Genomic DNA, 24087 nt, shown 5'->3' with positions numbered 1-24087 from the left:
ATCAAACACTTTGAGAAATAAACCGTTAAACATTTGAGTGACGTTGATGTTTAATGACTCAGCTCCACATTTACACCCAAACGACTCCAAACACATCGGATTCATTTGTGCATCACCGCAAAATAAGCTTATGTTCTTCACTATTTCTACAGTTATTATTAAACGCCATTCTGATGCTTAACGTCCGTCAGCACTACAGTAATAAAGCATAAGGTTTACTGTGTGTTCACAAATGAATCAGATGTATTTGGAGTCATTTGAATATAAATGTCATGCTGAGTCATTAAACATCAAAATAATTCAAATGTTTAACGGTTAATTTTTCTAACCATTTAAGCACGTTTTTTATTTTGCATCCATAAACAAATCAAAATACTTCTATTCACGTTCTCATCGTACGGCGTGCCGACTTCATGGAGGTTGATTCAGGTTTATAAAAGTCTGATTCACTCATTAACTGAAATTGTAGATAGACAGAAAATTAATAGAAGTTTCATAGCAAACGGTCCATCGATGAGCCAAACATTACGAACCCTCTGCCGACCGTGCTGTCGGTCCTCGGCATGCCGCTGAAACATCTCTGACTCGCCAAGACCTCTCAATGTGCACTGAGGCATTTGAGACAAAGATCCTTTCATTCCTGTCTGGAGATCCAACGAACACTCAGTCAGACTCAGATCCGTGGAATGAGGAGGCCAGGCTAACATCTGGAACTATTTTCTGTAAGTCTGGATGAAACAGGAAAGGCTTTGTTACAGTCCTGAGCCTTGGGAATCCAGCACCCTGTCGTTGGTTCATGGTTTGTCCCTCCTCGGACCTCTGGAGGTTCTCACGGCACAAATCCTGCTGTTTCTGAGATGGTGACCCAGTCGTCTGGATATAACGATTCAGCCTTCGTTAATCTCACTCAGGTCTTCACGCCTGCCTCTTTCTCCCACATCCAACACACTGAGTACGACTTTACCATCTCACACCATTACCTCCCAGACCTTCACACGCACCACTGTAACGAGATAATCACCCTTATTCCTTCATGCCTCACTGGTCAAAATGTTTTGGCTCATCAGTGTGTATATACCGTGATCACATCGTGTATCTGAGAAAACTATCGCGATATGATATTTCAACCAGATCATCCACCTCTACTGAGTCATGTGCTGCTGAATCAACTTTTCACTTTCACTGGGTTTAGAAGGGGAAAGATATACAGCCTTTAGCTGCTTTAATTTTGCAAATTATTAATGATTTATATTGTGTTTAATATTTGAGATATTTAGACAGATTCTGAAGCATAAGGATACACTCCGTCTTTATATTTAATCTTTATATTTTCTATCTAAAGTCTCAAATCATCAGATTTACAAGATTGTAACAATAAACTGTCTTTAATCCTGCAGCTATTTAGAAAAAACTAACTAAAGATAAATATTTTAAAGACTAAACGGCGCTTATTTTAAATTATTTTGGTTTATTCTCATCATAAACAACTTCATGAGCAACTCAGCAAATAAACAAAACTTACATGCATTCCTTCAGCCGGAAGTCAGTTTTATTTATTTCCGTTTGGTAACTGTTTTATATTCCGTGTATCGTTCGAAAATCATTAAAAATAAGTTTTAATTTTCATTTTAAAAATCGCGATGTTGTGTTAATAAACTGCTATAACTCTAACATCGCTCAGCACGTCCGGGTTTTCAGTACGCATGCGCAGTATCTTATGTTTCGTGGGTAGCGAAAACAGTGGGTTCTCTCCGCAGCGCCACCGGTAGGCACGGAGGAGCACCACACACACACACACACACTCTCACTCACTCACCACACACTCACTCACACACACCCCACACACACACCTCACACACTCACACACTAACTCTCACTCACACACACACTAACTCTCACTCACACACCTCACACTCACTCTCACACTCACACACACACACTAACTCTCACTCACACACACACTCACACACACCTCAGTCACTCACACACTCACTCACACACACCTCAGTCACTCACACACTCACTCACACTCACTCACTCACTCACTCACTCACACACACTCTCACACTCACTCATACTCACACACTCACTCACACACTCACTGACCCACACACACTCACTCACTCACTGACCCACACACACTCACACACTCACTCACTCACTCACTGACACACACTCACACACTCATACTCACTCACTCACTCACTCACTGACCCACACACACTCTTACACACACACACACTCTCACACACTCATACTCACTCACTCACTCACTGACACACACACACACACACACACTAACTCTCACTCACACTCACTCACCCACACACTCTCACACACTCACTCACTCTCACTCTCTCACACACACACTCACTCTCACTCTCTCACACACACACACTCACCTCACACTCACTCACTCACTCACTCACTCACCACACACACACACCTCACACTCACACACACACACACACACACACACACACACAAACTCTCACACTCACTCACCCACACACTCTCACACACTCACTCACTCTCACTCTCTCACACACACACTCACCTCACACTCACTCACTCACCACACACACACACCTCACACTCACTCTCACACACCACACACACACACTCTCACTCACACACACACACACACACACACAAACTCACACTCACTCACACACGCCTCAGTCACTCACACACTCACTCACACTCACTCACTCACACATACTCTCACACTCACTCATACTCACACACTCACTCACTCACACACTCACTGACCCACACACACTCACTCACACACACACACTCACTCATACTCACTCACACACTCACTCACTCACTCACTGACCCACACACACTCACTCACTCACACACTCACTCACTCACTCACTGACACACACACACTCTCACACACTCACTCACTCACTCACACACACACTCTCACACACACACACTCTCACACTCACTCACACACACACACACACACACACTCTCACACTCACTCACTCACCCTCACTCACTCACACACACACTCACTCACTCACACTCACTCACGCTCACTCACACACATACACACACACACTCACTCACTCACACTCACACACTCAGTCATTCACACTCACTCACACACACACACTCACTCACACTCACTCACTCACACACTCACTCACTCACGCTCACACACACACACTCACACACTCACTCACTCACTCACTCACACACACACGCGCTCACACACACTCACTCACGCTCACACATACACACACTCACTCACACACACTCACACTCACTCACTCACACTCACTCACTCACGCTCACTCACACATACACACACACACTCACTCACTCACACACGCACACTCACTCACTCACACACATACACACTCACTCGCTCACACACACACTCACTCACACACATACACACACTCACACACACTCACTCACTCACTCACTCACACTCACTCACTCTTGCATCTCAAAATATTAAAATATTGGGGAAAAGTTTTTTTTTCATAATTTAATTAAAAAGGTAAATTTTCATATATTCTGTATTCATTACATGTAAAGTGAAATATTTCAAGTGTAGGTGTAATTAATGATTATGGATATGTAGATTGGTATCAAATGATCACTCTTTAATAATTACATGAAATCAGTCTCATTAAATTTGAAGGTTAATAGTTAAAATGAATCAATCCTATTGAATCATTTAATTTGACTCATTTGAATTGAATCATACCATAGAATCAGTCTCATTGAATTGGTTGAAGTGAATCATTCAGTGAATCGAGTCAGTGAATCAAATCAGTGAATCATTTGGTGAATCATTTAGTGAATCATTCAATGAATCATTTAGTGAATCATTTAAAGAATCAAGTGAAGAATCGTTTAAAATTTGATAATTCAAATTTATCACTTACCAAACTGCATCTAATTAATTATTCATACACCTTAGGAGTTCTTTGACAATGTGGGCGACTTCAAGTATTTAGAACAACAGACAATGACACAATTTCAATAATAATGGAGTTTATTATAAAAAAGATAATAAAAATTTTAATAAAAAGAAAAGGAAAAATTTGAACAATCTAATAGCAGCAGAATTGAAATCTTCTGTAAACAGAGTGTATGTGTGTGTGTGTGGGTGTGTGTGAGAAAAGAGAGAGAGAGAGAGACCTTGGCTCTCTCTCAAAGTTGGAATGCGTCCGTACCAGGACGTGCTATCTGCAATCTTGGAGGAGGGGAATCCTCAAAGTTTAGTGAGCACGTGTGTGTGTGTGTGTGTGTGTGTGTGTGTGTGTGTGTGTGTGTGTGTGTGTGTGTAAGCAGTTTTAGCTTGTGAGCTAACTGAACAAAAGAATTTCTAACTAGCCATGTGCTTCCAGGCCTAGTGTGTAAAAACTGAAGGCTTTAATTAAAATTAAACATTCAAACAGTCATCTGTAGTTTATATGGCTTTAAATGTAAACAGGAGAATTGCTATCAAGGTTGAATTAAACTCAGGATTTATGATGTTTATCTAATACTGAGATACAGGACCACGTGTTCAAAACTTAGTGTGTGGAGGCAGGGCCCACATCTGCTCCTTGGAGAACAAAGGAGCTGGCTCTGCTTTGCTATCTAAAACACGTGTGAGGCCCAGTGGAAGGGAAACTTTTCCCGCCAGCCAACTCTCTTAACTTCCTAGTATTACCCGAGTTACTGAAATCTTAATGAGATCAGGATATGAGTGAGTAATGAATTTAGGATGTTAAAAGGAGAGAGAGAGAGAGAGAGAGAGAGAGCATGCAACTTATGGATTAACCAATTTTTAAATCAACAAACAAATGATAGAGAACCAAGATTCAGTGTATACACTTCATTTAACTTCATACAACTTCACTTCTTACTAATTCCTAAGACTTAAACTTCTGTTTGCCCGATGCCTTTCTTACTGCAGAGGAAGTTTGTCTTCTGTCTGAAGTTGGAGGCTCGAGGAAGTTGTGCGCGCTTCCTGAGGTCAGAAGTCTTCGGTGAGGGAGAGAGAAGTTCTGAAGCTTTCTTTGGTGATCTTCATAGTTGATAAGACAAAGTCTTTGTTCAACACTGTGCATGGATTTAAAAGAAAGAAAAGAGAAGAGCTCTTTAGAAAACTGCCTTTGCTCGCAGCCGCGTACGCGTTTAAAAGACAAGTAATACTTGCAAACCGGTTAATAACTCGCTTGAGTTGATGATCGCGTGTTTCTGATATCTACTTTGATCAGGAGCAGATTAAAGAAGGAAACGAGCTGTTTAGACGTCTGATGATGAGTTCTCTTTTTAGGTCAGTCTCGGTTAGAGTCCGACGCGAAAGAGCCAAGATGGCTGTGTTCCAGTCCTTTTGTTGAAACCTGAGGAATGTGTACGTGATCCCACCCAGGCGTGACGTAGTCAACTCGGAAGTTGCCTGGTAGTTGTAGTTCTTAGACCAAGATGGCGGCATGATACCTACACAAGCCTTTTTTGTTTTAATTTTGATGATTATGGATTATAGCTCATGAAAATCAGAAATCCTGTCTCAAAAAATTAGAATATTTCATTTCATGTTTGAGTGAAACAGTATAAATCCCGTGTATCGCTCGGTCTAGTTTGACCGCGAGTTGGCCTAGTGGTTAGCATGTCTGCCTCTCGCCTGGGAGATTGTGAGTTCTACTCGTGGTCGGGTCATACCAAAGACCATCATAAAAACGGTACCTACTACCTTGAGAGGCATGCTGCAATACAGATGAGAGTGGGGAAGTCAAACTCTCGCGGTAACTGAGAGAACTGTAACCCTAGCTGTATAGACGAGAGGCCGAGGGCTATCAAAACGGAGATTGGCGCCACACCTATACGCCTTAAAGAGTTGGTTATAGTACTGAGACAGGAGACTGCTTGGGAAGACCAGATTCTGGCGTGAGAGGGACTTTGACTTTGACTCAGTCTAGTTCAGTCCATGCAGCCACAATCATGGGGAAGACTGCTGACTCGACAGTTGTCCAGAAAATGATCATTGACACCTTCCACAAGGAGAGTAAGCCACAGAAGGTCAGTGCTGAAAAGGCTGGCTGGAAAAGGTGCACAAGCAACAAGGATGAGTGCAGCCTTGAGAGGATTGTCAAGTAAAATCGATTCAAGAACTTGGGAGACCTTCACAAGGAGTGGACTGAGGCTGGGGTCAGTGCATCAAGAGCCACCATGCACAGACATCTTCAGGAAAGGGGCTACAACTGTCGCTTTCCTCATATCAAGCCCCTTCTGAACCAGGAACAATGTCAGAAGCATCTTACCTGGGTGAAGGAGAGAAAGAACTAGACTGTTGCTCAATGAACTTGATAAAACACAGTGGACCAACACCAGCAGATGACATGGCACCACAAACCATCACAGACTGAGGAAACTTCACACTAGACTTCAAACCCCTTGGATTCTGAGCCTCTCTGCTCTTCCTCCAGACTCGAGGACCTTCATTTCCAAATGAAATGCAAAATTTACTTTCATCTGAAAAGAGGACTTTGGACCACTGGGTAACAGTCCAGTTCTTTCTCTCCTTAGCTCAGGTAAGACGCTTCTGATGTTGATTGGTCAGAAGCTGTTGATTAATTTTCTACAGCAGCAGCTCTGACAGTAGTGCAGCTGCACATCACAGGTTTATAATTATACTCATGCATTCGTTCTAATACATTATCGTTTCTATAGTAACAGCTCATATCTGTAAGGAGATGCTTATTTCACATTTATGGAAGGAGTCTCCAGTGTCAGTGTTTCATAACAGTCAGAGATAAAGCTGTAATATAAGTTCAGGTTGTAGTTTTATTTCTTTAAAACATTGTTACTTTAACCAAAAGAATGTATCAGAGCTGTGCAGTTATAAAAAAATAAATGTTTGTGTTTGCATCACTATGGTTTACTCACATTAAAAAAAAATGTGAAAACGTGAAAAACAGTGAAAGACAGACAACACAAAGACGAAGCAACACGAACATACCATGAATAAGATACACATCGGGTCGATCGAGACTAAATAATGAACGACAAGATGTTCAGAAGTGGTGAAACAGGCTCACATGATCAGGTGTACAGAGCCCGGAAAATAAAATTAAAATATTTACACAGCTAAAATGAGCTGAAACAATGTTCTAACACTAACTCAGAAATTTAGAAAGAAATATTTTGCTATTGAGCGAAAACCTGTTTGAAAGAAACGAATACCAGAAACGTCCTCTTCACACACAATATCCGCCATCTTGGAAGAAAAGGAGCGGAGTTTACATGCTACAGTAAAAAGTTCAGAAGTCTTAATAAACAAACAGAACATCTCCAAAGCAGAGTCTCGAAAACGAGCCTGTCAGAGTGCTTATTTTGTTCAGGGTTTAATCCAAAAAGCATCAGGAATGAAAATTAAAGTCAAAAAGAGGTCTGATGCACGGAGGGAAAAAAAGCGCCACCATTAACAAATTACACTGAAAAGGTGAAGCAGAGGAAGAAGGGCTCCTCCTCCTCATCCTTTCTGCTATTGATGGAGCAAATGCACGGACAGACGGACGGATGTTTAAAACATTCAGGTGAACATTTGGATTTTGTAAATAGACCTTTTCATGCGGCTGCTCAATGGGACGCAGGTCCAATTTTCTGCAAAATTATGAAATTAACACACCATTTCAAAATGTCAATTGACATCCTCCGACAAGCCTATTTCCATAATGATTATGAAAAAGGTCATTCTTTTAAAACCGAACATTAGCCATGGAGCTGCTTTCATGTCAGAAATTATTGGAGGTTCGCCGTGATTCGGTAGGGGTTATAATTTTAGGAGCAACATTTTAGGTTTTTGTATTGGCTACAATTAGTGAAAAAGTCTGAGAGAACGGTGTGGAAAAGAACGCCAGCAAAGAAAGAGCTTAATGTTAGTAATATTTTGGACTTTGGTATTTATTATTCTTATATAATGCCTCCACACACTCACACAGGATCATGTCTAATATATAGCACAATAACAAATAATATTCAACTAATTCACTAGTATTATGAATTAATTATAACGAAATGGAGAGACATGACTTGTATTTAATCACTTTACTGACTCTTTTATACAAAATTGCTCCCAAATTAATTCCCAAATAATTCTATAGCTTAAGACTGTTCCAGATTTATAATATCAGCATTATATTAGTCATAAGGTTATGAGTTTTTGTCTTTGAACCTGCATAAAATCAGGGGTTTGGGGAACAAAAGTTATTGTCCTGAATATTAAATGCTTAGTTATGATTTTTTGGATTTATTTATTTACTTATTTTTTGTTGCATATATTAGAATAAACATGTCAATGTTTTCCAAAAAAATATACAAAAATACAAAAGCTAGAGGTTAGTTTTAAATGCAAACAGCACATTCATGATCTATTCTTTGTTTGCAGTCATTTGACTATTTGCCTCCTGGTTCACTTTTGGTTTCCGAGTGACGAGTAACAAAGATGGCATCCAAGCCCAGTACACAGCCGTCATCATCTTGTGGAAAACATTCTCCATCTGATTATGTTAACAGACTAGAACCAAAAGCAAAATCGAGATATCAAGAGAAAAAATGTATATTTATGCTATGGATTGGATTCTTACAGTTTAAAGCTGTACTGCCTTTCAGATTTTTCAAGTGTAGGTCATAAAAAGAATTTTCCCAACACCCAATTATTTTGTTTAGTGACCGAAAGCTACTGAATTCAAATCACAGACTTCCCATTTTATTAGTTTTTTTTTTTTTAAATAGAACAATTAATGAGTTTAGGGCCACGTGACCCTAAATTCTCTGCTATTTTTTCCTGCTTCACCATGACCCAATTCAAGATATTACGTCATGCATCACGTGCTGGGCTTTCCCCGTTCACGCAAGGCATTGTGGGATACAAATTTGAAACAGGAGAGAAAAATGGAGGACGTGAGTGTGCGAATGAAACGTGAAAGAGCAACTACAGTAACGGAAAGCGAGAAGAAAAGACGTTATGCTATATACGAAGGAAAAGAAATGCAGGACCAAACTAATAAATATGGGCGCTCAGCGAGCACCTCAGTGTGATCAGCTGTTCGTTTAGCGACAAAATGATGGAACTGTCAATGCACGCTCAAAGGGAAACCTGTAGATGGCAGTAATGCAGCACTGTGGATGCCAGCTGCTGTAAAACCCAAAAGAAGAAGAAGGTGGTAAACCTGCACATGCGCACACAGACTTCCTGTGAAATAAACATACAGTGGTGCTTGAAAGTTTGTGAACCCTTTAGAATTTTCTATATTTCTGCATAAATATGACCTAAAACATCATCAGATTTTCACACAAGTCCTAAAAGTAGATAAAGAGAATCCAGTTAAACAAATGAGACAAAAATATTATACTTGGTCATTTATTTATTGAGGAAAATGATCCAATATTACATATCCGTGAGTGGCAAAAGTATGTGAACCTTTGCTTTCAGTATCTGGTGTGACCCCCTTGTGCAGCAATAACTGCAACTAAACGTTTGCGGTAACTGTTGATCAGTCCTGCACACCGGCTTGGAGGAATTTTAGCCCGTTCCTCCGTACAGAACAGCTTCAACTCTGGGATGTTGGTGGGTTTCCTCACATGAACTGCTCACTTCAGGTCCTTCCACAACATTTCCATTGGATTAAGGTCAGGACTTTGACTTGGCCATTCCAAAACATTCACTTTATTCTTCTTTAACCATTCTTTGGTTGAACGACTTGTGTGCTTAGGGTCGTTGTCTTGCTGCATGACCCACCTTCTCTTGAGATTCAGTTCATGGACAGATGTCCTGACATTTTCCTTTAGAATTCACTGGTATAATTCAGAATTCATTGTTCCATCAATGATGGCAAGCCGTCCTGGCCCAGATGCAGCAAAACAGGCCCAAACCATGATACTACCACCACCATGTTTCACAGATGGGATAAGGTTCTTATGCTGGAATGCAGTGTTTTCCTTTCTCCAAAAATAACGCTTCTCATTTAAACCAAAAAGTTCTATTTTGGTCTCATCCGTCCACAAAACATTTTTTCCAATAACCTTCTGGCTTGTCCATGTGATCTTTAGCAAACTGCAGACGAGCAGCAATGTTCTTTTTGGAGAGCAGTGGCTTTCTCCTTGCAACCCTGCCATGCACACCATTGTTGTTCCGTGTTCTCCTGATGGTGGACTCATGAACATTAACATTAGCCAATGTGAGAGAGGCCTTAAGTCACTTAGAAGTTACCCTGGGGTCCTTTGTGACCTCGTCAAATATTACATGCCTTGCTCTTGGAGTGATCTTTGTTGGTCGCCCACTCCTGCGGAGGGTAATAATGGTCTTGAATTTCCTCCATTTGTACACAATCTGTCTGACTGTGGATTGGTGGAGTCCAAACTCTTTAGAGATGGTTTTGTAACCTTTTCCAGCCTGATGAGTATCAGCAACACTTTTTTTGAGGTCCTCAGAAATCTCCTTAGTTCGTGCCATGATACACTTCCACAAACATGTATTGTGAAGATCAGACTTTGATAGATCCCTGTTCTTTAAATAAAACAGGGTGCCCACTCACACCTGATTGTCAACCCATTGATTGAAAACACCTGACTCTCATTTCACCTTCAAATTAACTGCTAATCCTAGAGGTTCACATACTTTTGCCACTCACAGATGTGTAATATTGGATAATTTTCCTCAAAAAATAAATGAACAAGTAGTTGTAGAATATTTTTGCCTCATTTGTTGAACTGGGTTCTCTTTATCTACTTTTAGGACTTGTGTGAAAATCTGATGATGTTTTAGGTCATATTTATGCAGAAATATAGAAAATTCTAAAGGGTTCACAAACTTTCAAGCATCACTGTATATCACAGTGACCACATTTCAGAGGGAACTAAATTTCACCAACTTTATGAAATTGAAAGGCTGTCTGGCTTTAAAGAAGACAGACTTTTCAAGTGATTTAAACAACTTTCCAGACATACAGTTTCTGAACTTTTCCAATTATCTGGTCATCCAAACATCATTTCACACAAAGAATCAACTGAAAGCTTTGAAAAGTCTTGAAGCCGAAAACTTTTTTGTTCCTGGATTCAGGACGTTGGTGTAAAACTTTTAAAGGAAAATAATGGTCTTATTTTTGTGAGTGTGACTAACGTAAGCCGAAGTGTAGGATGTGATTCGAGTCGGAGCTGCTGTCGGCATTTGTGCAACAATGACTTACATTTTATTTCATTATATTTCAAACGCAGCTCAGACTTATGAATCCACATCTTTCTTTTGCTTGGACAACCTGAAAAAAACCCTAAACAATCGAGTTTCAATCGAGCCGACCTACAAACTAGTTTCATCATTTCATCGACGGTTTGTTTTACGACATCTGAAACGTAAGAAAACTCTCAATATTAGAAGCTTTGATTTTAGATCCATAAAATTATTTGATGTACGTACCTTTAACAAAATATTTGGTACAAATGCGAGCATGTGGACTCTCAATTCCTTTCGAACACAGTGAAAGGTTTGCGAGATATTTTTCACGGCGTCTTTTTGAGATATTTTTCATTCTGCCCTTTCACCCTTGTGCATGACTTCTTTTGGTATGCTATAATACCTTTTTATCTTTTTCTCAATTTGATCATTTGAAAATCCAAATACAGAGCAACAATCTGCATATTTGGAGGTGAAACACAAGAAACTACTGCGACGCGACAGTGAACCAATACGGTGCCTGCTGTCAGCTGGAAATCTGAATACATAATGACTAAAAAAGAATCACTACTGGAAATGATATCTATTACAAACAAAGGATTAAAGGTCAACTAAGTTAAAAAAACAAAATTCCACGGTGATCCAAATGTGTTTTCATGTATCCAGAGAGATACCTTACATTTCTGAGCGTGATTTTGTGAATGTGCACTAATTGCTGGAAAGCGGTATTTCATCTGTTTTTCAGGACCCAAAGCTCCACCCTTCAAAAAATAAACTTACGAGCACGAGATAGGTCACGCGACCTCGTGACGTATGTTTCAGAATAACACGGTGGCATAGTCGTTGCACCTGGACTGAAGTGCGGAAAGTAATTTGAGTTGATTTAGTTACTTACAAAGACTGAGTCCAGAGTTTTCGCCTACAGTCCCCAGCCACGCCTACTCGGTGTATAATCGCAGGTTGTGGCGATACATATAAAGACGGGGTAAGCTTTCATCGCTTCCCCAAAGATGAGACCATCAAAAAATTTGCGCCAAAAACGAAGTCGTACAGATATCATGGCATCCTCAGCAGGTAAGTTCATACCTCTCGCTAATCTTGATAACTCAGAATGTTGCTGTTTTCATGCTGATAATAGAGAACATCACATTCAGTATCAATATTAACAGCATCAACAAAATCATTGTTTCTTTCCTATCATTTCTATCTCAGGATTCATTTGGCAGCACTACACTACAACGCAAACAGTGACAGAGAGCAGGCAAGGACAAATAAAGGGGACCTACGCTATAGTATTCGAAAACCAACGTACAAGCCAGGAAGTGCTTCAGCTAAGCCAGTCAAAGAACCATGCAACTACTGTAAGTCAAAGGTGGAAAATGTCACGTTATGTAGGTTGTGATTTCCCCCATACATTTGTCACATATTGGCTTTGCACTGATTTGTAAAACGCTTTACCTAGTGTTACAAAACAGACAGCCCACCAAAACTAAAAGCAGTAATCTTCTTTTGAATGTTTGACACATTTTTTTAATGTGTGTAGCCTATGTTGAGGAACTCATGGCTGATGTATCGGAGCAAGACTTTGACACTTCACCACCAGAGAGGCAGCCATCACCACCACCTTTGAGCAGCGGCCATGTGTGCCCCCCCAAAGAGGAGATAATCCGATGCCATCACAGCCGATTTTCCAAAAAATGATTGTATTGTGCTGTATGTACACATCAGAGAAACTTTTGATGGGCAAATGTGTGTCATGTATGATCTTGTGCCTTTCTGGGTGTTACGTGGATTTGTTATGTTTGTCAATGCCTTGTAATGCTTTTGCCATTGGCTTGTGCTGCGCTCTCATTGTTTCCAGGTGGCCTATCCTGACTTTCCATGATCGGTTTTCCTATTGGTCTGCTGCAGCCAAGCCTCTATTTAAGGCCGCCCTTGTCAAGATGGCGGCGGGCTCTCTCTGGTCGTTCGTTTGGGCAGACGCCGGCACACACGTTTCGCACCTTTTTTCTAATATTGTTTATTGTGTTAATTATTGCTTTAGTGTTGTTAGTTCTATTTTTGTTAGTCTTGTTACTTTGTATTCTTTGTTCCGTCCCAGGTGACTACTTTTCTCACGTTATTAGATCAGTTAGTGAGAGCAGGTAAGGTAGTGGACCGGAAGACCACATTTTTCTTTGCATCACGGCGCCTGTGCGGTGATGACTCGCGAGCGAGGGTATACTCTAAAATCTAGTCAGATAAATTGAGGTTTTCTTTTACTTTTTCCTGTATGCTCTGTCGTTAGTCACCTGGTCCTTTTTCTTTAGGGGTTTTGGCTTCTTGTTAATGTGGAACCATCTTTGAAGTAAAACAAAAGCTTTTTCCCCCTAAAGCGTGTCTTTGGTATTTGTTGTAGTGTCCATATTATTTCTTTCAAGGTGGACATTGTAACATTGGGTCTTTGAAAACTTTTTCAGTTCTGTTTCAACACCATACATTTTTTTTTTTTTTTATCATTGCTGAGGTTATTTCAGGCAAGTGTTAGTGTTGATTATGGACATATAATGTATGGATTGGGAAGGATTGCTGTGTGAATCCTTTTCCCAGGTCTTTGGACCTCTGGTTTGTCTTTGTTATGGGGTTAACAAATGCATTAGAACAAATAAATCTGATTCAAGTATACATTCAAGCGTCTTTATTTGCCACATTACACCACATCCTAGAAACCTGTATATTCAGTGGATGGGAATGTCTCCCGGATCTTTGTGACTGCACAGGATGGCAGTGGAACGCGAACATGACGGCCTAGGTACTCCCAGCACCATCTAGCCAGCTGCCGATATGCAGTATGTCTGAATTTCCTGTAGAGCAAAGAAATGTCAAGAATGCGCCTTCATTAATAATAGGTCATTTGGAATTCCAACCATTATTCAATGTACTTTGTGAATTTACTTTGTGTGTGGTTTTATTATTATTTTACTACAGTAGTGACACCTCACCTCGGCTCATCTTGGTCGGATATATCGCTGGAACTGGATGCCATGTCGTTCAGCTCAATCACTCACCACCTCACAAATGTTCTACTCGTGTGCGCGTCACTTATGTACCCTACCCTACCTGATAAAAAAAAAAAAATGAAAAAGCATGATGCAGGACACATTCGGGGCGTATTACCTGTTGTGAAACACTATGGAAAACAATGCACAACACAATGTGTCCCTTTTATTTCGATCCTTATCGATCATTTCCACAAAAACTGCAGGGAGTTCTTCAGGTACTTTCTGCATTGTATTCTGAAACATACGTCATCACCTGTTGTCCAATCAGAAAGGGATATTTTGTAACTTCACTAAAAATATACGATTTTGAGAAGAACAACTTTCTTGCTTTACTTCCAAGTCGGGTTTTGTGTTTTTAGGTAAGAATAAACATATTATGAAAGTTAATTTTTTTTAACTTAGTTGACCCTTAAGTCTGTGATCTGAATTCCAGCTTTTTGTTCAAAGAATCAGATCATTTGACTCACCAAAAAAGAGTCGACTCTTCGGCTCCCAAACGACTCGCTGCTCATCTCATCTCATCTCATCTCATCTCATCTCATTATCTCTAGCCGCTTTATCCTGTTCTACAGGGTCGCAGGCGAGCTGGAGCCTATCCCAGCTGACTACGGGTGAAAGGCGGGGTTCACCCTGGACAAGTCACCAGGTCATCACAGGGCTGACACATAGACACAGACAACCATTCACACTCACATTCACACCTACGGTCAATTTAGAGTCACCAGTTAACCTAACCTGCATGTCTTTGGACTGTGGGGGAAACCGGAGCACCCGGAGGAAACCCACGTGGACACGGGGAGAACATGCAAACTCCACACAGAAAGGCCCTCACCGGCCACGGGGCTCGAACCCAGGACCTTCTTGCTGTGAGGCAACAGCGCTGACCACTACACCACCGTGCCGCCCGACTCGCTGCTCAGTCACTTTATTTTATTTTTATTTTTTATTTTATTAACTTTATTGGGGCGGCACGGTGGTGTAGTGGTTAGCGCTGTCGCCTCACAGCAAGAAGGTCTGGGTTCGAGCCCCGTGGCCGGCGAGGGCCTTTCTGTGTGGAGTTTGCATGTTCTCCCCGTGTCCGCGTGGGTTTCCTCCGGGTGCTCCGGTTTCCCCCACAGTCCAAAGACATGCAGGTTAGGTTAACTGGTGACTCTAAATTGAGCGTAGGTGTGAATGTGAGTGTGAATGGTTGTCTGTGTCTATGTGTCAGCCCTGTGATGACCTGGCGACTTGTCCAGGGTGAACCCCGCCTTTCGCCCATAGTCAGCTGGGATAGGCTCCAGCTTGCCTGCGGCCCTGTAGAAGGATAAAGCGGCTACAGATAATGAGATGAGATGAGATTAACTTTATTGGACTGTTAGAAAATAAATATTAAAAAAAGAAATAAACATAAAAATAAACATAATAAAGTAAGTCAGTCCAAAGGGGAGAACGCGAACGGGCGACCCATGCGAGGCGTTTCCCCGAAGGTATAAAAGAGAAAAATCATACAATTAAAATTAGACTAAATTGATCTGTGGCAACCACAGTCACGGTACACAGACCAAGTACATGAAAAGTCCGTATTATAGGTGGAGGTCAGTAATTCAAAGTACAGCTCTAACAGGGATGATTTGAAAACAGGGAGGCTCCGGAATTTATCTGGGGAAAAATATTTACATACATAGTTCCATGGTTTAACAATCCTATTGAAGAATGAGGCCTGATAAGTTGAAGTTCTGCAGTGTGCAGGTTTTAAAATTAATTTCGGATTTTGGGCCCTAGACCGGTCATGAGTTACAAAAGACACATAGAGGTTTGTGTTCAAATCTGTTTGGCCATTAATGCATTTATATACAAAGACTTAAGTCTCTAATCTCCCTATCATAAGTCAGAGGAAGCGAGTGTAGGCTTCTGAGTCTGTCTGTGTAAGTAGCATCCCCAATACGCTGTTGTAGTATCCAGCGCGTTGCACGTCGTTGGACTCTCTAACAGGCTTCTAAGGTTGACACTAGCAGGGGACCATACTTCAGACACGTAACAGAGCTGTGACTTGATGAGCAACAAATATAAAGTCCTCCTCACTTGAATTTCCGTCAGCAAAGGACAGGATCTTTTTAGAAAGCCAAGCATCCGGTTAGCCTTGTTGACTATTGAGCAGACGTGCGAATCCCATTTTAAATTACTTGAAATAACCATGCCCAGGTCTTTTTCTTCGTCAACTCATTGAAGGCACGTGCTGCCCAGGTGGTAGTCGTGAATGATTGGAGTTTTTTTCCGCGTGACGGTCAATATTTTGCACTTGTTGGCATTATACTGCATGTTCGATTCACAACTCCACCCCTCGGCAATGGCTAGATCGCGCTGTAATTGCTCGCTGTCTTCGGATGTCAGGATAGTGCGAAAAAGTTTTGTGTCGTCTGCATATAGAGCAACTCCAGTTTCTTTATCCACGATCTCGGGAAGATCGTTGATAAAAATAGTGAAAAGCACAGGACCGACCAGGCTGCCCTGAGGCACACCAGAGGTCACGGGCAGAGGCTTAGAGACCACGCCGTCAATTACCACTCTTTGTGTTCTTCCCCCAAGATGATCTCGAAACCACTCTAGCAGACACCCATTGATACCGTACCATTTCAGCTTTTCGACCAGGATAGTATGGTCAACACAGTCAAAAGCTTTTGTGAAGTCCAGATATAAAATGCCCGATTGTTTGTTTTTGTCTAGAGCTTCACCGATTTTGTGAAGTACGGACAGAAGTTGTGTGACGCATGAGCGACTGTGCACAAAGCCATGCTGGAGTGATGTTATTAGTTGCGAGATGCGATCATAAAGTCTGTTGCAAACACAGCGCTCCAAAACTTTACTTACAACTGGAAGCAAAGAGATAGGTCTATAATTTGCAGCAGGCTCCTTTGAGTCCTTCTTGTGAACAGGAGTGACGTCGGCACATTTTCAGTTTGAAGGAAAGCGCCCAGTTTTTAAGGAGCGATTAAATAAATCACAAAGACTTGGAGCTGTTTGTGAGCTACACTCCTTTAGAATACAAGCAGGAATTCCATCAGGACCGGTGGCTTTTGTTACATCTAGATTTGATAGACAGTCACGCACTTCGTCGACGGTTAGCGTTATTTCAGCTATTTTTTCATCTGATCTCAAGGGACATGAATAACCGCAAAACACTTTGTCTGAGCTGGGAGAAGTGAAAACGGAACAGAAATAGTTGTTAAACATTTCCGCTTTATCTGCGGGCTTACTAGCGCTTTGACCGTTGTGAGTAATCACAGCGTCCGTATTTGAGCGATGGTGCAGAATTGCTTTGTGATAGCTCCAAAACAGTTTTGGGTTGTCCTGAAAAGATCCTTCAATCCTAGCCAAATAGTCACGATGTTTACATTTAACTAGGGTCTTGAGATCATTGCTAATATTTCGAAGTTTTTGTTTACGTTCGGACGTTTTGTTTATCCTAAAGTTTTTTAGCGCTTGATATTTCTTCCGCATAAGATACCTGACCTCACCATCAATCCAAGGCGGATTGTTTGTATCGTGTATGATTTTAACTGGCACAGACTCTTCTACTGCAGTTAGAAACAAATCTTTCCACTGAGTCCAGGAATTGTCTATATCGTCCGATAGAGATAATTCAAGTGAGACCAGTTCCAGGCGTCTTCTGAGATCATCAAAATCAGCTTTACTGTAGTCGTATGTCTTACGGCGCACAGTTTTGGATCGTGTAAATTTTAGTCTTATGAAGAACTCTATCAGATAGTGATCCGAGGGAAATCCACTTTCAGCTGGAGTGTATGTTGTTACATCTTCAATAACCTCCGGAAAGTTACACAGCAACAGATCTAATTTGTTCCCGCTATGTGAGTTGGTCCCTGAATGAATTGACGAAAGAAATTATCCTCCATAAGAGTACGAAATGCCTCGTCTACTGAAGATACGCCCGTGTTTGCTGGGGTAGATTCGTCCGGAGACCAGATGACAGAATGAAGATTGAAGTCTCTGATGAGAATAAAATAAGCTGTCTCAGGTGACTCTTGCAAAGAGAGGTTGAGCTCATGTAGATCCTCAGGATGATAAAATATATAAAGAATAACTGGTGAATTATTGTCCTTGTAGAGCTCGACGCCTATGAACTCAGCATTGTCTCTCTCTAGGTCTTGCCGGCATCGAGTCTTGATTTCAGGCTCAACTGCAATAAGTACGCCCCCGCCAGTTTTGTTTACTCTATCTTTGTGAAAGATAGTGTATCCTGTAAAAATCTCAGAAGATAAGACTGACTCAACCAGCCATGTTTCACTAATGCAAACCACATCGTACGAATTTCGATAGACCAACTCTTGCAGAATGGCTAGTTTGCATATTTTACGTGAAGGGTTCTCTTCAAGTGGAATGAGAGCCTTGACACTTCTAGCATTTAAATATAGTGCGTTTAAACCACGCTCAGATGGAGCATTAGAAGGGCCAGGGTTAGGGCTCACATCTCCTCTGAGCAAAAGCACGCCACTAGCGAATAACTTGAGAGTAGAGGTCTGCACGGGTCAGATTTTTCAGTCCCGCTCCCGCCCGCGCCCGCATTGTGCAGTCCCACTCCCGCTCGCGCCCACAAAGAATTATGATTTTCAGTCCCACTCCCGCCCGCGCCTGCCATATTTTGTCCCGCTCCCGCCCGCAAATCCCACATGATGCAGACGTTCGCGTTATTTCTCAGGAAAGTTCTTGTATTGACACAGCGTGATGGTGCCCCGCCCCCTACTTTGAGTGGATTTGAGCATAAATATCTACAGCTCACGTTCACATTTGTTATTATTTACCTTGTTTGTGAATTCAGCATGTAGTGTCTCTAATAATAATAATTAGTGCTGTCAAGCAATTAAAATATTTAATAGTGAATCGCACATTTTTGTCACATGAGAAGCCATTGTAATTCTCTGATCAGCATAAAAAAGTGAATGGGCCTGCTTTGTACCAATGTTGTTGTTTTTTTTTTATTGCAAAGCAGAGCTAGCAAGAGAACCATGAGTGAACAACTCTAATCAGAGAGACAGGTTAGACAGTGACGGTAGGCTTGACTCAATGCTATCCCAGAAATCCTTCCTGTAATATGCAAATTTGGCTGCCTCTGATTGGACAGCCAAATTTGCATATTACAGGAAGGATTTCTGGGATAGCATTGAGTCAAGCCTACCGTCACTGTGCAACCTGTCTCTCTGATTAGAGTTGTAGACTAACGCAAGCAGTAAATCACTTCACTCATGGTTCTCTTGCTAGCTGGGTGTGAACGGCGAGTCATTAGAGTGATCAAAGGATTACTCTCTCTGCAAATTTAGGCATCTTAAAATGTTTTTATTAATGCCAAATAAAATATCCAGCACAAATTATATATGATAGACATAAATTAATAATTTATAAATTTTATTTCAAACACGTTTTTAGTTAGCGGGACTGCAGCTTATCACCGCTCCCGCCTGCCCCGCATATGTGCACTCCCGCTCCTGCCCGCGCCCGCATATGTGCACTTCTGGTCCCACCCGCGCCCGCAATAAGCTTTCAAAATTTGTCCCGCACCGCACTGCTTTGCGGCGGGTCCCGCAAGTCCTGCGGGACTCCCGCGGGAGTGCAGGGCTCTACTTGAGAGCACGAGATCTTGAAATGAGTGACAGTGAATCCAAAATGGCCGATTGATGGTGGGGAACCAAAGTGAAGTAGGCTTCTGATCCATATGGCAAATAGGCAGCATGTGACAGGCTGCCAAATAAAACAGGACGTAGATGGTGTCTTTGCAGAGGATTTCACAGAGGTGTTTTACATCTGGATAAAACTGTTAACGCACACAATGCGAGACAAAGCAGAGCTAGAAAACTGGTTTTCGGAATTTTTTTTGTGTCCAGTGTAGAAACAGGAAGTTCTTCCCCTGCTTCCCCTCTTCTTCTTGTACTTGTACATTTTGTTGTGGTGCTTTTTACACATCCATAGTTTCCTCTGCTTGGCTCCCAGAGTGCTGTTCTTGGAGCAGCCGTCATAAACACAGCGCTTCGGCGCGCTCTTGTCGCATGACTTGCCCGGGCTCAGGGCGCTCTCCCTCAGCTCGGCTGTGTCCAGCGCGTCGCTCTCGTTTAGCCGTTCTGGCATTTTTTGTTGTTTTGCCAGTTTCTTTGTTGACATGGTGTTCAGTCTGTAAACCGCCATGTCAAGTTATTTAAAAATGCCGAATGAACAGCAGGATTCGCGTCACTTCAGTGAAAAACCGGCGGTTTGTAGCACAGCTACAGGTTAGAATAGAATAGAATAGAATAGAATAGAATAGAATAGAATGCCTTTCTTGTCACTATACACATGTACAATGAGATTAAAGCATCTCCAATAACAGTGCAAAACAGCATGTAGAGTGAGAGAGAGAGAGAGAGAGAGAGAGAGAGGGGAAGAGGGGAAAAAAAGGGGGGGAGTGTGTAAGGGGGGTAAGGTGCACAGTCCTGAGGTGTATGTGTTGTGTTACACATTATGGAGTGAGGTATTGCTCATTGCACATATAAATTATTGCACAGAGAGAGTCACATTATAAATCATTGCACGAGAGATTCACATTATAAAATAAAATAAAATAAAATAGTACACATTTATGAAGTATTGCAAGGTAAGGTAGGTGCACAGTCCTGAGGTGTGTGTGCTGTGTGTAAGGTGCACAGTCCTGAGGTGAGGTGAATGTATTGTGTTTCACATTATGGAGTGACGTATTGCACATTATAAAAGTATTTCACAGAGAGAGTCACCTTATAAAGTGCTGCACATTATAAATTATTGCATGAGGAGAGTCACATAGTAAAATAAATAGACTATAAAGTCAGAGCATATCCGAGTTCAGGGCGGTTATGGCTTTTGGAAAGAAGCTGTTTTTGAATCGGTTTGTCTTTGTCCTGATGCACCTGTAGCGCCTCCCTGAGGGCAACAGGTCGAACAGATCAAAGCCAGGGTGGGAGCTGTCCTTGATAATGTTTTTAGCTCTGCTAAGGCAGCAGAAGGTGTAAATGTCCATCAGGGAGGGGAGAGGGCAGCCAATGATCTTCTGTGCTGCCTTAACTACCCTCTGGAGCCTCTCCCTGTCTACAGCAGTGCAGCTGCCATACCATACTGTAATACAGTACGTCAGCAGGCTCTCGATAAATGAGCGGTAGAAGGTCAGCAGCAGGTTGGAGTTTAGGTTGTACTTCCTGAGGACTCTCAGGAAGTGCAGCCGCTGCTGAGCCTTCTTAATGACTGCTGTAATGTTTGCTGACCAGGAGATGTCGGCGGAGATGAGGACACCGAGAAACCGGAAGGTGTGGGCCCTCTCCACATACTCGTTGTTGATGTAGAGGGGGGCTCGGTTGGTGCTGTGCTTCCTGAAGTCAACAATGAGCTCTTTGGTTTTCTTGGTGTTCAGAGCAAGGTTATTTTCTGAACACCAGGCTGCCAACTTCAGGACCTCCTCTCTGTAGGCTGCCTCGTCTCCCTTTGAGATGAGTCCGATCACTGTGGTGTCATCAGCAAACTTGACAACGAGGTTGTTGTTGTGGGTCGAACTACAGTCGTGGGTGTAGAGGCAGTACAGGAGGGGGCTCAGCACACAGCCCTGTGGAGAGCCGGTGCTCAACGTGCGGGTGGAGGAGAAGTGGGGGCCAAGTCTCACAGTCTGGGGCCGGTTAGTAAGAAAGTCCTTTAACCAGGCACATGTGAGAGGGGGGAGGCCAAGAGTGTCCAGTTTTCTAATAAGGATGTCCAGGATTATTGTATTAAAAGCTGAACTGTAATCCACAAAGAGTATGCAGACATAGCTCTGCTGCTGCTCCACGTGATTTAGCGCAGAGTGGAGAGCTACGGCGATGGCGTCTTCTGTGGATCTGTTTGTGCGATATGAGAACTGGTAGGGGTCGAAGTCTGGGGGGAGGTGGTCCTTGATGTGCTGAAGGACTAGTCTCTCATGATTACCAGGGTGAGGACCACAGGACGGTAATCATTCAGGCTGGTGACGGGAGACTTCTTCAGCACTGGGATTATTGTTGCAGATTTTAGGCAGGGTGGGATGACTGCCTGAGCCAGGGAGAGGTTAAAGATACTGGTGAAGGTAGGGGTGAGCTGGTGGGTGCACGCTCTGAGCACCTTACCAGGTACACCATCTGGGCTGGCAGCTTTCTTGGGGTTCACTGCCAGGAGCACCCGTCTGACATCGTGCTCCTGTACAGTGAAAGGAGTGGAGCAGAAACTGTGTGGTGGTGGGGGCAGGGCAGGAGCAGATGAGTGCTGCTGAGATGTTTCAAAGCGAGTAAAGAAGCGATTTAGCTCCTCTGCTAGCGGCGCACTCCAGTCTCCTGTTGGCGCGTCACAGTCTCTGAAGTTTGTGATGTCCTGAATGCCCTGCCACACCTCCCGTGTGTTGTTGCTGGACAGGTGGGATTCTATGCGCAGCCTGTGGTCCGCCTTGGCTTTATTTATTCCTCTTTTCAGATCAGCTCGAGCAGCTCTGTACAGAGCTCTATCACCTGACCTGAAGGTAGCATCATGAGCCCTGAGGAGTGAGCAGACCTGGCTGGTCATCCAGGGTTTCTGGTTTGGGAAGACCCGGATGTTTTTATCCACCGTCACATTCCCGATGCAGAACTTGATATACAGTAGTCCAGCACCATTCCTGTGAATGTCTCCAGCTCCTGGTGTTCAAATAAGTCCCAATCTGTCTGTTTAAAGCAGTCCTGTAGTTTGGAAAGTGCACTGTCAGGTCAGGTTGTGATAGTCCTTGTGGTGGGCCTGGTTCTGCATCTGAGGGGGGTGATGATATATTGATTTGATGTATTGGAAGTCAAGTGTTTAAACATTACATCAAATTATACACATGACTGAAGAGAAGATTCATGCGATTCATTTTTTGGACAAAAAAATTTTATTTTATTGAAGAAACATCACCAGAAAATATCATCTGAAAGTATTTTGATTAAATTACACTGTAAGAGTTACGTTATTTCCAACATCTAAAAAAAAAAGCCCAGCTCATAAATGTGAGTCAGATGATGCAGAATTAAAGAGTCGACTCATTCATGAATGATTCACAGCTGTATTATTTGTGTGTATGAGGCAGCATTTTACCACCTTGATGAAAGAACTGTTTAGAAAAATGTACATGGATTTATGAGTGTGGAAAAGAAAGAATTTTAAGCAGACTGTCACAGGACAGAAGAGTCTGAAATGTTGTCTCTCTGCCCAAATTTCAGCCTGTCTGAATGACGGGCCAAAGGCCTGGAACAATCCGGGTGTGGGTCTGGGGCCTGCCTTAGGGCCCTGCAAGCTGATGCCTGGAGATGCTTCTCAGCTATTTCCAGGCATATTTTTGTGATCTTCAAAGGGCAAATTAGACTCGACGTTAGTTGCTAATTACACTACAAATTGAATCTAATTTACAAGAAAATGTCAGAAGATTCAAGAAAAACATGCTTAAAGTTCTACCCAAGAAAACAGTCACACACAGGCCAGTTCCATTTCTAGAACAAAGTATGGGGGGGCCAGTGATGTTCCAGTTGGTTACAACTTGCTGGTCCTCATACAGTATATCAGTATTATAATAACACTTATGGAACATTCTGTCAACAATGACTATTTTATACTGTTTATAATAAGTCTATAAGAAATTTAGTAATTTTCTGTGTTGATAAGAAATAGAAAACATAGAGCATATTTAACCCAGGGGGTAAACCAGTCTAGTCTCCTTCCTGTTTCAAAACAACATCAGAGTGCCCAAGCAGATATTACTTCTAGACTTTCTGTAAAGCTAGCTCTTCTGAACGTTAGATCACTTTCAAACAAGTCATTTTTAATTAATGATCTTACTTGCAAACACAATCTTGA

General features: G+C 42.1%; 1 protein-coding gene across 5 annotated transcripts in view; it reads right to left on the bottom strand.

Moving 5' to 3' along the window:
- The window catches only part of det1 (DET1 partner of COP1 E3 ubiquitin ligase), a 206275-nt gene that overhangs the window by 21482 nt on the left and 160706 nt on the right, over nucleotides 1-24087 (bottom strand). For 2 of the 5 annotated variants that reach the window (XM_060928487.1, XM_060928488.1), the window contains exons 1-2: nucleotides 1523-1697; nucleotides 534-1003 (exon numbers count right to left, since the gene is read on the bottom strand). The exons of 1 other annotated variant lie outside the window; for it this stretch is intronic. The gene's annotated coding sequence lies outside the window, so the exon portion shown is untranslated. Of the gene's footprint in view, nucleotides 1-533; nucleotides 1004-1522; nucleotides 1698-24087 lie in introns of those variants that run through there. 2 more of the 5 variants (XM_060928486.1, XM_060928485.1) reach the window with 1 other exon arrangement.

Source organism: Neoarius graeffei, chromosome 8, assembly GCF_027579695.1.
Source record: "Neoarius graeffei isolate fNeoGra1 chromosome 8, fNeoGra1.pri, whole genome shotgun sequence".
NCBI lineage: Eukaryota > Metazoa > Chordata > Actinopteri > Siluriformes > Ariidae > Neoarius > Neoarius graeffei.
This window is presented reverse-complemented; position numbering and strand designations above follow the sequence as displayed.